This window comes from Bos indicus x Bos taurus, chromosome 13 (genome assembly GCF_003369695.1).
Source record: "Bos indicus x Bos taurus breed Angus x Brahman F1 hybrid chromosome 13, Bos_hybrid_MaternalHap_v2.0, whole genome shotgun sequence".
NCBI lineage: Eukaryota > Metazoa > Chordata > Mammalia > Artiodactyla > Bovidae > Bos > Bos indicus x Bos taurus.
Genome location: NC_040088.1, coordinates 19,245,413 through 19,262,160, shown reverse-complemented (window position 1 = coordinate 19,262,160; position 16,748 = coordinate 19,245,413). Strand labels below are relative to the sequence as shown.

Below are 16,748 nucleotides of genomic sequence, written 5' to 3'. Positions count from 1 at the left end.
CTCCCTGAGTTTTATGACCATTGATGCCTTAAAGAGTAATAAGTGGTGAAAATGAAACAACTAAGCTATGCTGTCCAAGACATTAGTCACTTTTTGAAAGTAGGTGGGATCTGAATAACATGTATAATAATAATAAACAGAATATGTTATATATTAATATATTATTATATGTACTAACATATGTAACAATAAGTGTGTAATAAATGGAGACTGTCTTGAGGCCTGACACAGTGTCCTGAGCCACATCAACTACCTGTGTTTGTGTCTGGGCTGACTTCTTATACACGTGTATTGAGTAAATATTTAATGAAGAGAATGACTTTAGATAATGCCTATTTTTTGAGCCCTCTTAATCTCACTTGGAGAAGGCAATGGCAACCCACTCCAGTACTCTTGCCAGGAGAATCCCATGGACGGGGGAGCCTGGTGGGCTACAGTCCATGGGGTCGCTGAGAGTCGGATCCGACTGAGCGACTTCACTTTCACTTTTCACTTTCATGCATTGGAGAAGGAAATAGCAACCCACTCCAGTGTTCTTGCCTGGAGAATCCCAGGGACAGAGGAGCCTGGTGGGCTGCCATCTATGGGGTTGCACAGAGTCGGACACGACTGATGCAACTTGGCAGCAGCAGCAGCAATCTCACTATAAACAGAGGTAAACAGGATACTTGTTAAAGTTACTTCTGTCACTGATCTTCAGAATTTCTATCACAAATCTAGGAAACTGCAGTGGCAAGGCAGCAAGGAGGAAAGTTGGGGAAGGGGAGGAACCCAGTACTGGCCTCGTGCCTTTGATGAGAGCTGGTAGTTAGGTAGGGGCACAGGTTCTTGCCTTAGGGTAGCCTCACATTTACAACAGTAAATAAGAAGGCTTAGAGTTGTCTGCCTTTTCCTGGATTTGGTATGAAAGAGTTGGGTCACTGGTAATGATACTTAGTGTTTGATAATAATACTTTGAACCTTTATGAGAATTTGAGACTCCCAGACCTTTGAGGTCCACTTCCTGTACAAAGCAGGAGTTGTAGCCCCTGAATCTTCATTCCCAACAATTCTCATAGTGATCATTCTGATTCTGGAACATTACCAAAACCACAGAGTTCACACAATATGTATCACCTTGTTAGGCACCTCTGTTACAAAATTCTTAGATATATTCCCTCCCTATAACTTTATCCCTACTTATGCTCTTCCCATGGTCTTAATCCTATGTTCTGGGGTCACATGAATAATCCTATTCTTTTTTTCCATGAGACATCTCTTCAGGCAGTTTGAAGGCAGTTATTATATCCCTTTGCCAAGCTGAATGTAGGAATCTAAATCTAGAAGACGCCTTGAAGATTCCTTCCATTGTTTCCCCATCTACTTGCCATGAAGTGATGGGAGCAGATGTCATAATCTTAGTTTTTTGAATGTTGAGTTTTAAGCCAGCTTTTTACTCTCCTCTTTCTCTTTCATCAAGAAGCTCTTTAGTACATCTTTGCTTTCTGCCATAAAGGTTGTATCATCTGCATATCTGAGGTTATTGATATTTCTCCTGGCAAATAAAGAACTTAGTGTTTGGCAAACAATATATTAGCTAATTTTATCATTATGCCAAAGCCTCATTCCTAAAACAAGAAAGAGCAGAGCTGATCTGATTGAAATATAGATTGAAGGACAAGAGCCACATTCTGTTGGCTTCTTTACCTTGTCATTGTGTTCCCTGTGAGATATGTGTGTGGAACCTCTGGGGATTTGCAAAACTCAGTTTGGAAACCCCTGATCTAGTCAGTGCCCTTGTTTTATGGATGAGGTAATCTTAAAGTTCCTTGTATAGTATAGTTTCTGGAACAACTCTATCGTGCATGTTGGTTTCCTGTAGACATTCTCTAGTTGGCCAGTATCACTTATTAAGTACTCTACCTATGGTATGCCTTGGACATGGAATTATTACCATTCTTTGCTCTGACCTTGCATATTAAAATCACATTAGACCCATTGACAGCCATACTCTACCACGCAGTCTCCCATAATGCCTAAGACTTTTCTGTTTGTTCTAATAATAAACTATATCTCATTTGCATTGTATGTGTATAATTTGTTCCCTTGTTTTTTGAACCTGGGTATGGTTCACAGCAATACTTGACAGATGAGGAACTTAAGGCTCAGAGTGGAAGTGACTTGGCCAGATCACATAGCAGTTGAACTTGTTCTAGAGAGAACACTTACATTCTTTGTTATAGACACTATGCTTCTCCTTTCATGGACCTAGCTCCTTTGACTGTCTGTCACTTATTTAGCCAGTAGTTTACTTAGATGATTTAGGGTTGGCTTAAGAAATGTTGACCACAATTTATAATGATAATTTATAAGGCTAAACACATTAAAGGGCAAACCTCAAGGAAGTAAAATCCTTTTCTTAGCTGGGATGTGCTCATTCATCCATTCATTAAACAATTTTTAAAAACTGAATATTTACTACATATAGTCTGCGTGGGGCTTCCCAGGTGGTGCTGGTGGTAAAGAACCCACCTGCCAATGCAGGAGATGTAAGAGATGTGGGTTCTATTCCTGGGTTGGGAAGATCCCTTGGAGGAGGGCATGGCAACTCATTCCAGTATTCTTGCCTGGAGAATCCCACGGACAGAGGAGCCTGGTGGGCTACGGTCCAGAGAGTCACAAAGAGTTGGACACAACTGAAGCGACTTAACACAGCATGGCACATAGTCTGCATACTACCTTGAGAATAGTGGGTGGGAGGCACAGGGCAATAGCAGGGGAACCAGTAAGGGGGCATGGCAGCAATTGAGATAAGATATGATAATGGAGATAACAGTAGAAGCTGTGAAAAGTGGTCAGAATTTGAAAGTTTTGTTTTTGTTTTTTGCCGTGCTGTGAGGCTTATGGGATCTTAGTTCCCTGAGACCAGGGGTTGAACCCAGGCCCTCAACAGTGAGAGCATCAGGGAGTTTCTCAGATTTTTTGAATTTGTCAATATTTTGAAGGCAGAAACCAGTAGAATTTACTGATGAACTTGATGTGTGGGTATAAGAGAATGGAGTCAAGAAATAAAGGTTGTTTTTTTTTTGGTCTGAGTACTAGAAAAATATAATTTCCATTAGTTGAGTTGGAGAAGAAACCGGGAGGAAAAGCTTTGAGGAAGGATCAGAAATTTGTGTTCATGCACAGCTGTAAAATTGCAGCTGTGACATGTGTTAGGTAGCCAATAAAGAATTTCAAGTAGAGATATGACATATCAAGAGTTATACTTTGAAAAGATCACTCTCTTGATCGTGTATATATTTAAAAAAAAAAAAAATAATAACGCCCCCCCCCACAAAGCCTATTCAAGGATCTGCAGGCAGAGGTGCTGACCATTGCTTTATGACCTTTGGCAAGTGATGAAACCCTTCTGAGCCTCAGTTTCCTGACCTTTCAAATGGGAATAGCAAATCTTGTCCTGCCAGATTCAAAAAATTCCTACAAGGATTAGCTGAGATGAAAGACAAGAAAACACACCGAAAAGATGTGTTATTATGAATTGGTGCTAATACTCACATACTCACACATATTACACACATCTAAGGGTATTATTAGGCAGAAGGATTCAGGACTGGTAGCCACACATGACTTTTCTATCCTTTCCAAAATGTCCTTCTTTCCTCTGATAAGCATAGCCTCTTTTCTCAAACTTGGCTCAGAATCCACGGTTTCTAGGAAGGGTTTCATGATTGATCATGCTTAAGTTATTTCTTTGCATCCTTTTTGTTAATTTCCTACTTCTGCATTTTCTTCTTCCCCTTTCTCGCTGTTTACCAATATTGGCTTGATATGGTGGGTGGTTTAGATCTCTCTAATTAGAGATTTTAAGCATCTGAAAGTAAGGAATAGCCTCTTACTCCCTTAGTTTCGTAATTTGGCAAACAGAAGGTGCTGATCGTTGGGTGGTCACTCTGGCGAAGATCATCCATTTCCAGTCCTCTGTGGCTTGGGAGTTTAGTAGGTAAAAAGTTTTGAAGTAGGGGAAGAACCTTTAGTCTAGGAACCTCTCCGACTCTTCTTTACCTACAGAATAAAATTTAAACTCAACATTTGCAGCCCTATATATGTATGAGCTGTCTCTAGCCTGTATTATTAATCTTTAAAGTTTTGAAACATACTTAAACTGATAGAAAAGTTACAAGTACAGCTCTTTCCCAGTTACCGGGGCCTATTTTTAAGCAGAGGCAGGAATGTGGAAGCTGACAGGCCAGTGGCCTGGTGCTGGGTCTGTAGCAAAATGTGACCTGTTGATAACCCTTTAAATCCCACTTCAACCAAGAGGTGAAGTTAATCAGCGAATCTGGGGCTCTGAACACACATGGAGTCTGGAGGGTCAGCTTTTCTCTGGCCAAGAGCTGCTGCTGCACACCTCTATTTGAAAGCAACACTTTGCTGCAGTGTTGATGCAACAGCCCCTGGATGCAGGGGCTGTACAAGGGCAAGGTAAAGCTGAATTACCTGGGCCTGACTGTCAAGGGTTTTTTGGAGATGTTTTCATGCTTGCCTTGGCTGAGTCCATCCACCTCACCTGAGTGCTGATCTGCCAGCACCATATCAGAGTCTGTAAGCAGGTAGTGAACATAGAATCCTTCATTGTCTGCGAGGCCTCCCAGGAAGACATTTGTCTTTTTCCCCTTTTTTCCTTACCAGGAGGCCTCACGAAGAGGAAGAAAAAGAAAGGCCAAGCTGGGGCTGGACCTGGCAATAAAGAGCAAGTTCAAGCTCGTCCATTACCACCTGGACTGGTGGATTGTCTAATTTTCTAGTCAGATAATAAAACAGGATCAACACTTAAAGGAAAAAAAAAAAAAGGAAAAAGAAAAATTGCACGTACAATACAAATAGCTTTTTTTTTGAACCATTTGAGAGTAAGATGCAGACCTTGAATTGTGTACATTTCCAACAAAGACTTTCTCCTGTATAACTGTAACATAGCTATCAAAATCAGGAAATCAATACTGATCCATAATTATCATCTAATCTTCAGATTCCATAGAAGTTTTGCCAGTTGTCTTAATAATCTCCTTAATGGCAGAAGGATCTAGTTCAGAATCACACATGACGTGCAGTTGTCGTGTCTTTTTAGTCTCCTTCAATCTAGAATAGTCCCTTAGTCTTTTCTGGATTTTCATGGCCTTGACATTCTATCATTTCAATCTTATAGGCTACAAAATACAGCTTAAGGGTCTAAATTGAATTGGCTGATCTTTCATTTTATACCAATGATCGAGATTTTTTTTTTAAATTATGAATTTTTCAGCAAGGACTTCCAAAGAGTTGCCAATTTAAAATTGTATGAAGTAAGGGTTGCTGCTTCTGCTGCTGCTAAGTCACTTCAGTCATGTCCAACTCTGTGCAACCCCATAGATGGCAGCCCACCAGGCTCCCCCGTCCCTGAGATTCTCCAGGCAAGAACACTGGAGTGGGTTGCCATTTCCTTCTCCAGTGCATGAAAGTGAAAAGTGAAAGTGAAGTCGCTCAGTCGTGTCTGACTCTTCTCGACTCCATGGACTGCAGCCTACCAGGCTCCTCCGTCCATGGGATTTTCCAGGCAAGAGTGTTGGTTGCCATTGCCTTCTCCGAAGTAAGGGTACTTTTGTGCAAATTCATACATTGAATTAGAGGTAAACAGTAATCTAGGTCTGGTGACCCAAATATTTACCTGCGGATATTGTTAATATCCAGATTCCTGGATCCCACCCAGCCTATTGAATCAGAATTTTCAGGGGATAAGGTTTCTGACTTGTATTTTTAAAACTTGCTCACATGTTTTTGATATGGTGGGCAGTGGCAGGATCTGTTTGAAAAGTAATTATTTATGTTAGTGATCTAATACCCAGAAGAATTTTGATATGTAACTCTTCATAAATTTTAAAGTTCAGATTTAAACATTTTATCAAAAGATTAAATAACTGCAAAGAATCTAATTTCCAATGTGTTTTTATTGTATATATATATATGTTATATATCTTTTTCAAAATCTTGAAGCTGCACATTTAGCTCATATAATTTATAGATAATGTTCATCATATAACCTAATTTGCACCGACAGTTCTGTCAACATGTTACTCCTTTCAATATTGATTTCTTATAGAAGCTCTCTGGTTTGCTTCCTTGGGGCTCTCCCTCTGAATTTATGCATTCTCAAATTGTCCCTTTGTTTGGCACTCTAGAGGGTTTTTTTTTTTTTTTTTTTAAACCTCAGCATTGTATAAGCATAATAAAGTTTGGGATAAAAGAGAGACATGGCATTTTTTTGTAAAGTGGGAGAAAGAAAGTGGGAAAGGAAAACCAACTTAGATCACTGTTAGGAAAGAGTACATGTGAAAGTTGAAACTCTGGACACTTAACTCTCTTAAAACTTTTCCTGCTCAGGTACCCATAGGAATAGAGTGCTATACCTTAAAAATTACTAATTTAAGCTATGTCTACCTAAATAGCAAAGAACTATTGCCATGAATCTTTTTGCATGTGTCTGTTATACTTGAGAGACTTGTTGTACATGTAGTGTGTTGTCGCTGGCTGTTCTTCCCACTCGCTTTTCCTAATCTAGGCATATTCTTATCTAAGGCAGCATTCCAACTAAAGTGGTAATAAAGGAGCTGAGAGGGCTGCCCTCATTCATTTATTTTGGGGGAGACTAGCATGGTAGGAACAACTGGATGATAGGAATGAGTATGATTTTCCCCCTGTAGGAAGGCATGTAGGCATCGGGAGAAAGGTTACCTTCTATACTAGCCCAGGCCTGCCTTCCTGACAGAGAAGATGTGTAGAAACCAACTGGCACCAAAGCCACTTTGGCCAAGGGGAACAGGCGCAAGGTCTCTGGCTCAAGGCCTAAAAATAGCTGGCAGGAGAACAGGGTGTATTAATAGCTCAGATTGCAAAGCATGTGTCCCATAGCCTGAACCTCATATTCAGGGGCTTCTTCCAGTCTCTTTCATGGCATAGAGTCCAGGATTGAGTCCACTGTAGGGGCTCAAGAAACTTTTCTATATATGTTTCCAAATCCCATGCCACAAGTTTTAAACTTTTCCCCTCTGTCTACCATTTCCCCCTGCGTGTTTAGCATCTGTCTTCTTCATTTGTATCCTCTATAATCCCCTCTTTCCTTCCATGTTTCCTCACTCTGATCACCCTAGATCCGGCTGATCATGTAGGCAGAGAAGTTTATTCATTCACTCTTTTATCCACTCATTTCACAGTTATGTATTAAGTGCCTACTATGTGTCAAAGTTTATGCTTCGCACTGAGGAGGAAACAGATTAAAAGATATCCTGTCTGTCTTTAAGAAACTCACAATCCAGTGAGAGAAACAGGTGTATGCTATGACTATAATGCTAAAGATAAAATAAATAAATGCCAAGTCTTTAGGTAAATAGACAGTATGAATGAATGAATAGTGCTAAGGTACAATCTTTCAGGAAAGAAAGATTTGTAAAGATGTCTGTTTTTTCCAAATTATTCTGTGTGCTTATTGCAGTTCCAATCAGAATTGCAATAAGTTTTTAAAATTTGAGATATAATTCATAAAATACAATTGCTCATTTAAAGCACACCTCAGTGATTTTTGGCATATTCACAGAGTTGTACAAACATCATCACAATCTATTTTAGAACATTTTCACCACCCCAAAAAGAAACCTCATACTCATTAGCAATCACTCCTCATTTTCTTCCAACTTTCCTTGCTGTCAGACCTAGGCAATCACTAATCTATTTTTTGTCTCTATTCTGGACAGTTCATATGAATGAAATCATACAATATGTGACCTTTTGTGTCTAGCTTCTTAAACTTAGAATAATCTTGTCAAGGTTCATCCATGTTGTAGCATGTGTCAGTACTTTATTCCTTTTTATACAAAATAATACTCCATTGTATGGATATGCCACATTTTATTTATCCATTTTTCAGTTGATGTATTCTTGGATTGTTTTCACTTTTTGACATCATGAATGGTGCTGCTGTGAATCTTTGTGTACAAGTTTTTGTATGGATGTATGTTTTCAGTTCTCTTAGGTTATTATAGTTTTACTAAAATCCACGCTTGGTGGACTTTAACCCCACAGTTCTCAGGACTCCTGCACTTTGATTTTCTTCTTTCTGCTAATCCTGGGTTTTGGAAACATCACTCCCCTTATGTAGGCCAGTTCATTTAGCAGGAGAATGCCCTGAGGCATATAGACTCTAGAGCTAGCCACAGGTGACTGTTAATATTTAAAATAGATTAAATTAAATTAAAAATTCAGTTCCTTCACAACATTTTAAGTGTTCAGTAGCTATATGTGGCCTGTGGCTACCATACTGAACAGCTCTGCTTTACAATAATAGTGCTGCTAAGTGCTGAGGAACCTCCAGGCCATCACTTCCCATCTGTGCGTTTGGTTTCTCATCTGTGAATAGGGGTGGTGAACATCAAAAGCCCCATCTTCCTCTGGCATTCTAAGTGATTTATGATTCAGTCTTTGGTACTTGCCTCCTCCCACCTCCTCCTCCAACCCTTTTCCTTGTTCAGCCAGGAGTATCCAGAGGGAACATTAAGCTGCTAATGTGTCAAGCTATGTTGCTCCCACACCCCGCTCCCTTGGTGAATGGGAAAGTGACTTGAGGATATACTTATGTCTAAGTGCTTCACATTTGTGCAGTGCCTCATGGATCATAGAACACATTATTTCTTAATTTTCCCAAATCAAAGAATCTCAAAACTGGAAGCATCTTAAAGGTCATCTGAAAGTTCACTGAACATGAATCACATGGGTTGTTTATAAAATGAAATTCCAAGGACCCCACTCCCTCGAGAATGATCAAATAGACAACAGGGTTTCCCTGTTCCAACCTGCACAATCCTATGCTTCTGGACAATTCTGGCATTTAGAAAAAGTATTAATCACTCAATTGTGTCCGACTCTTTGCAACCCCATGGACTATAGGCCGCCAGGCAACTCTGTCCATGGAATTCTCCAGGCAAGAATGGAGTGAGTAGCAATTCCCTTCCTCAGGGGATCTTCCTGACTCAGGGATTGAACCTGGGTCTCCCCCATTGCAGACAGATTCTTTGCCATCCAAGCCACCAGGGAAGCCTGACATTTGGAAAGGCTTTCTTTATATTGCACTCTCCCAATTGACCTAGCTCTTCCAATTATAGTTATGCTATGCTATGCTATGCTAAGTCACTTCAGTAGTGTCCGACTCTGTGTGACTCCATAGACGGCAGCCCACCAGGCTCCCCCGTCCCTGGGATTCTCCAAGCAAGAACACCGGAGTGGGTTGCCATTTCCTTCTCCAATGCATGAAAGTGAAAAGTGAAAGTGAAGTCCCTCAGTCATGTCCGACTCTTAGCGACCCCATGGACTGCAGCCTACCAGGCTCCTCCGTCCATGGGATTTTCCAGGCAAGAGTACTGGAGTGGGGTGCCATTGCCTTCTCCAACCAATTATAGTTACAAAATACTAATTTGTTTCCCATAATAATCCTTCAGGTTCATTCATTCATTCAGAAAGTATTTATTGAGCACCTATTATATACAAGGTTCTTTGCAAGGTCTTGGGGATTCAGTAGTGAAGAAGACTAACTTGGTCTCTGCCTTCAGGAAGCTTACAGTCTAGTAGGTGAGACAGACAATTAGCAAAAAACCCCAAAAAACAGTAACTAAATAAGACAATTACAACTTGAGAAAAATGCTATAAAAATGAACAATTTTGTGATGAAGAATGTCAGGAAGGACTGATGCTGGTCATGGAAAGCTTCCCTAGGAAAGTGACAGTTAAACTGAGATCTGAAACATGAGGTAGAGCAAACCATTCGAAGAGTTCAGGAAAGACAGTAAAAGACCAAGGCATGTTCTCTCAGTCAGAAGGCTAATGTGTTTGGAGTCTGGTAGGCAGAATGGAACAATGGCACATAATGAGTTGGAGAAGATACTGTAGCCTGGTTTGTGTTTATAATAGTTCATTTTGGTTTATGTATAGATTGGAAGGGGGCAGGAGTGTAGTGGGAGGCCAGCGTGGCGTCACTGTGGTCATCTAGGCAAGACATGACGGTGGCTCATACTAGGGTTGGCAGCAACAGAGATACAGGTGTTTGAGACTTACTATCAGGTTTCTCATTATATTCTCACCTCCAGGCTAAACAGATAAGTCTGGTCTTCCTTTTATAACGGTTTTGACTCCTCTCATCTGGGTACTTCTCCCCTGGAAGACAACTCACTAGGTTTGATCCTGCCTTCTGATGCTTCTGTGAGGAACCCAGTTTTCCCCATCTATTTTTTTTTTTTTTTTTTGCTCAGCTCCTTCCTCCTATCTTGTGCTTTACTTTTCTGCTAGTTTAGGGAACTAAAATCTCCAATTCAATGACTATCCTTATACAAAAAGAAAGAGTTCCAGTCTTCCCTTGTCATTAATTAGTTACAAGTTTTTCACTGATTTGACCATGAACCTTAAGTATTTACTGTGCCAACTGTGCTTAGAGAAAACAGAAAGGAAGAAGACACAATTCCTTCCCTTCAAGAGCCCAGGGTATAATGGGAACAATAAGGCCCCAATAAATGTAATACAGGTAGAACCAATAGATCACAAGGAAAGTGAGATAAAGGGACTTGGAAGGAAGAAAGAATTTTCCACTTTGAGGTAGGTGAGGAAAAGAGAAATTAGGGAAGACTTTCTGGAAGATGTTACCTTGGAGTATCTGGGACTGGGGGTGGACAAGTGCTTTTTTATATGGCATGGTCAAAGATGACCTCACTGAGAAGCCAACATTTGAGCAATAACTCAAAAGATAGGGAATAAATCATGTGGCTCTCTGGGGGAAGAATACTCAAGTGGAGGGCAAAAGTTCTGAGGTTAAGTGTGATTGGTGTTGCCAAACAGTAAGGAGGCTATGTGGCTGGAGCAGAGAGGTGGGGAGAGGAAGAGAGAATGGGAGTATTTGAGGATAGAGAGGTAATGAGGGAGTCATTTAGTAGGTCAGTGTGAGGACTTTTACTCAAAATGATATGGGATGACATCTGAACATTTTGATCAGAGGAATGACATGATCTGACATACTTAATGGAGACTTTGGACTATGATGATAGTGGATGTGAAGGGAAGTAGTCTGATTCTGAAGATATTTTGCATCAGTAATGGATAACAGCGAATATGGAGAGTGTAAAGATAAGCTAGTTGTAGAAGTTTTCCTTTAAAAAAAGATTATAAGAGACACAGACGTATAGAACAGTCTTTTGGACTCTGTGCAGGGGGTGATGATTTGGGAGAATGGCATTAAAACATGTATAATATCATATAAGAAAAAAAAGAAGAGTATATGAGATATAAAAATTTCGATTCTTTGGTATGTGAAAAAAAAAGTAAAAAAGATCATACATAGACCCGATAAAACATTACAATTAAAAAAAAAAAAAGATTATATGCCTTGAGCTGTCCCATACCATATGGCTGCCAGGTAAAAGGGAAGTAGCTGGGTCTGCTGCAGGGTTCCCAATCCGTAGCCCATCAGCTAAATCTTTGATTAATAGTTTTGTTTGACCACAGTGTTTAAATTTAAAGTTAATTGCATCAAACTTAAAAATTCAGAAACAGATTCCAGGTCTCTCTTGAAAAACTGAAAAATTGGGCAGTATTGAGACCTTATTCCCAGAGGGCAAAAGGTAATAGGCGCTGCGTTTAAGTGCTAGATGCCTCCTTTCCAGAGCACGTATTCTCAAGTTTTCCAGTCCCCGCACCTCTCTATTTTTTCCCCCTAAAACTAAGTGTCATTGTGCACATGCTGCTGTTTGTTTTTTTCTTTTTATTTTTTTGATATAGTAAAATATTTTATTTACTTATTTTATTCAAATTTTAAAATTATGAAATATTCTGAATATATAAAATGTAGAGATTTATATTATAGGCACTCACTTGTTCATTTTATATGCTTATTACGTACTGATATTTCACTTAGTCTTTTTATTATTTATTTATTTAAAATTTTTTTATTATTTTTTATTTTTTAATATAAATTTATTTATTTTAATTGGAGGCTAACTACTTTACAATATTGTATTGGTTTTGCCATACACTGACATCCGACATGGGTGTACATGTGTTCACCTGCTGCTGCTGCTGCTAAGTCACTTCAGTCATCTTTTTTAAATTGAAGTATAATTTGCTTACAATATTGGTTTTAGGTGTATAGCATAGTGATTCAATATTTTTATACATTACAAAAATGATCATCAAAATAAGTCTAGTTACCATCTGTGACCATACAAAGTTGTAGTATTATTACTATATTTTCTATGCTATACCTTACATCCACAAGACATTTACTTTATAGCTGGAAGTTTGTACCTCTTAAGCTCCTTCACCTGTTTCACCCATTCCCCACTCTCCTCTGCCCCCAGCAACAACCAGTTTGTTTTCTATATCTATGAATCTGTTTCTGTTTCATTATGTTTGTTTATTTTTAGAGTCCACATATAAGTGAAATCATAGGGTGTCTGTCTTTCTCTGATTTACTTCATTTAGCATAATATCCTCAAGTCTGTCTATATTATCACACATGGCAAGGTTTCACTCTTTTCTTATGGCTGAGTAATACTACATTTTGGGGGTATGTGTGTGTCCCCATGCACATGTGTGTGTGTGCATGCGTGCTCCCTCCCCTCTCCCAACCAGCCGTGGCCCCAGCCGGGTGTTTATGTCAGAGAAAGAAGACACTGGAAGGAATAAGGTGCCTCTATCAATAATGTATAACTTGAGCACAGAGCCAGGGAGAGAGATGTACACTCTGTGTGTGTGTGTAACTGGAAGTGGGCTCAAGTAAGCTGTTCTCGTATTCTTGTATGCTGCTGCTAAGTCGCTTCAGTCGTGTCCGACTCTGTGTGACCCCATAGACGGCAGCCCACCAGGCTCCCCTGTCCCTGGGATTCTCCAGGCAAGAACACTGGAGTGGGTTGCCATTTCCTTCTCCAATGCGTGAAAGTGAAGTCGCTCAGTCGTGTCCTACTCTAGCGACCCCATGGACTGCAGCCTACCAGGCTCCTCCGTCCATGGGATTTTCCAGGCAAAAGTACTGGAGTGGGGTGCCATTGCCTTCTCTGATTCTTGTATAGGTTTGTTCTTATCTGTGCCTGTGCACCTTCTATGTACCAGTGTCTATTCTAGGTATTGAATCTCATCGCTAGGGATGTAGCAATGAACAAGACAGACAAGGTCATTGTTATCATGGGATTTATATTCCAGTGAAAGATACAGATAATACACAAGTGAATAAAATACATGAGCTAATTTCAAATCATAGAAGGTTCCACAAAGAAAATAAAACAGGATAATGTGATAGAGAGTTTCTGGAAGGTGCACGTAGGTAGATACATACGTGTGTGGTGCATATACTTGCAGATGGGCCCATGTTCGAGTCCTATATCCATATATTAATGCTGTTTGTTCCTATGTGTGCAAATGAGCAGTTCCTATGTCTACAATGTTTTTTATATTAGTATATATGTTTTTATGTATGCAGGGGTACATAGGTCAGCATACATATGGGGACACGTATGCATGGGTGTGAGGTGTACATCAGCATTTAACTGTAACTAGAGATGTTCCTGTTTGCCACTTGTCCGTGAGCCAATTAAGGAAGTGACTTTTTCTGCATCCGGCATTCAGGGCCATTTGCCAGCTTCCTCTCTCCCAGTTCCTTCCCACTTTAAACAGCTCTGTGCTTTTCTCCTGTCAGCTCTAGGAAGGTGAAGCCAATGAGAGGATAGTAACTAACTCATTGAGCCAGGAGCTGGAAAGAAGCTGATAATCTTCTGTGAAATCGCCAAAGACCTGGCTTCCCTGCTAGTCCCTGTCCTTCACACTATGAGGAGACAGCCTGACTTGAAGTCAGAAGACCTGAGGATCTATTCTTGGTTCTGCCGCTTATTATTGTGACCTTGACAAGCTCCTACCTCTCTCTGGGTTTTAGTTACCTCCTTCGTAAGTTCTCTGGGTGGTAAGGAAGGAAAGGAAGCACAGTGACCTTTATGGAGGGCTACGTGGTGCTGCCCGAAAGAGGTGGGAAGGCATTCTGAGCTGGGGCATTGGTGTGATTAAGATTGTGGAAGTGGCACTTTGTGTATAAGGGAAGCCAGGAAGAATCTCCTTAGGATAAAATTCAAATTTCTTACCGTGCCTACAAAGCCTTATGTAATCTGACTGCTGCCTACTTCTGATTCTTACTCTCCTTCTTGTTCACTACACTCCAGCCATATTAGCTTCCTTTCTGTTCTTTGAATAGGCCAAGCTCTTTACTACCTGCCCAGGATACTCTTCTCAAGAACTCATACATTTGCCTGCTCTCATTGCTCAGGTCTTAGCTCAAATGTCACCTCTCCAGAGAGAGGCCTTCCCTGATCATCCTACTTAGGGAACTTATCCTCTAGTATTTATCAGTATTTCAAATGTCCATATCTTTGACCCAACAATTTCAGTTCTAGTAATTCATCCTTCAGATATATTTTCAAGTGAGTAAATGACATATTAATAAAGATACTCATTGAAATATTTATTTGTTAAATAAATTATGGCACACACAAATAGTAGAACATTATGCATATGACAAAGAAAATGAAATAGCACTGTAAGTCTTAATGGAAAATGATATCCAGATATATTGTTAAATTTAAAAATTAAGCAAGATGATCAAGCTCTATATTTAAGATTTATGCAGTTTATTGAATGCATATTATATTCAATAAAAAACAAGATACAGAAAAATGCATATTGTATGCCACCATTTGTATAGGAAAAAAAGAGAGTATATAAACACAGAAGCATGTTTATATGCTTGTCTAATAGGCCTGTCCTGTGCTTAAAGCTCTTCTTTCCCACCTCCCCATTCTATGCTTTTTTGGGGACTTTGAAGTATTTATTTCTCTTCTGAACAGCGTTAAAATTCAATTTTCAAATTCACTTAAAAAATTTACATATCTTTTTATGTTCAGTTCAGGTCAGTTGCTCAGTTGTGTCCGACTCTTTGCGACCCCATGGACTGCAGCACGCCAGGCCGCCCTGTCCATCACCAACTCCCAGAGAATGCTCAAATTCATGTCCATTGAGTCGGTGATGCCATCCAACTGTCTCATTCTCTGTTGTCCCCTTCTCCTCCTGCCTTCAATCTTACCTAGCGTCAGGGTCTTTTCTAATAAGTCAGTTTTTCGCATCAGGTGGCCAAAGTATTGGAGTTTCAGCTTCAGCATCAGTCCTTCCAATGAACATTCAGAACTGATTTCCTTCAGGATTGACTGGTTTGATCTCCTTGCAGTCCAAGGGACTCTCAAGAGTCTTCTCCAACACCACCGTTCGAAAGCATCAATTCTTTGGCGCTCAGCTTTCTTTATGGTCCAACTCTCACATCCATACATGACTACTGGAAAAACAATAGCTTCAACTAGACAGACCTTTGTTGGCAAAGTAATGTCTCTGCTTTTTAATATGCTGTCTAGATTAGTCATAGCTTTTGTTCCAAGGAGCAAGCGTCTTTTAATTTCATGGCAGCAGTCACCATCTGCAGTGATTTTGGAGCCCAAAAAGATAAAGTCTGTCACTGTTTCATTTCCCCATCAATTTCCATGAAGTGATAGGACTAGATGCCATGATCTTAGTTTTCTGAATGTTGAGTTTTAAGCCAACTTTTTCACTCTCCTCTTTCACTTTCATCAAGAGGCTCTTTAGTTCTTCTTTGCTTTCTGCCATAAATGTGGTGCCATCTTTGTATCTGAGGTTATTGATATTTCTCCCAGCAGTACTGATTCTAGCTTGTGTTTCATCCAGTCCGGCATTTCACATGAAGTACGGAGAAGGCAATGGCACCCCACTCCAGTACTCTTGCCTGGAAAATCCCATGGATGGAGGAGCCTGGAAGGCTGCGGTCCATGGGGTCACTGAAGGTCGGACACGACTGAGCGACTTCACTTTCACTTTTCACTTTCATGCATTGGAGGAGGAAATGGCAACCCACTCTAGTATTCTTGCCTGGAGAATCCCAGGGACGGGGGAGCCTGGTGGGCTGCCGTCTGTGGGGTCGCACAGAGTCAAACATGATTGAAGCGACTTAGCAGCAGCAGCAGCACTCTGCATATAAGTTAAATAAGTAGGGTGACAATATACAGCCTTGACATACTCGTTTCTCAATTTGGAACCAGTCCATTGTTCCACGTCCAGTTCTAATTGTTCCTTCTTGACCTGCATACAGATTTCTCAGGAGGCAGGTAAGTTGGTCTGGTATTCCAATCTGTTTAAGAATTTTCCACAGTTTGTTGTGATCTACACAGTCAAAAGCTTTGGCATAGTCAATAAGCAGAAGTAGATGTTTTTCTGGAATTCTCTTGCTTTTTCTATGACCCAACAGATGTTCCAATTTGATCTTTGGTTCCTTTGCCTTTTGTAAATCCAGATTGAACATCTGGAAGTTCTTGGTTCACATACTGTTGAAGACTAGCTTGAAGAATTTTGAGCATTACTTTGCTAGCATGTGAGATGAGTGCAATTGTGCAGTAGAATTATTTAAAAATCATAAAATTGAAAAATAATACTGAAGGGGATATTCTTACAGTTAAATCTTTGTATACAGTCTGAATCCTTAAGATGTCTTTTTAAAAATTTCTCGGTCATTATTATGTCATTCTTTATATCTTTCATAATGCTTATCATAATTGGAAATTAAATTATCTGTTATATTTTTACTTGTATATTTCCTGTACTAT

General features: G+C 39.9%; 1 protein-coding gene across 2 annotated transcripts in view; it reads left to right on the top strand.

Annotated features, from left to right (window-relative positions):
* The window catches only part of ACSS2 (acyl-CoA synthetase short chain family member 2), a 46,798-nt gene that overhangs the window by 15,271 nt on the left and 14,779 nt on the right, over nucleotides 1–16,748 (top strand). The gene's annotated exons all lie outside the window — the stretch shown is intronic.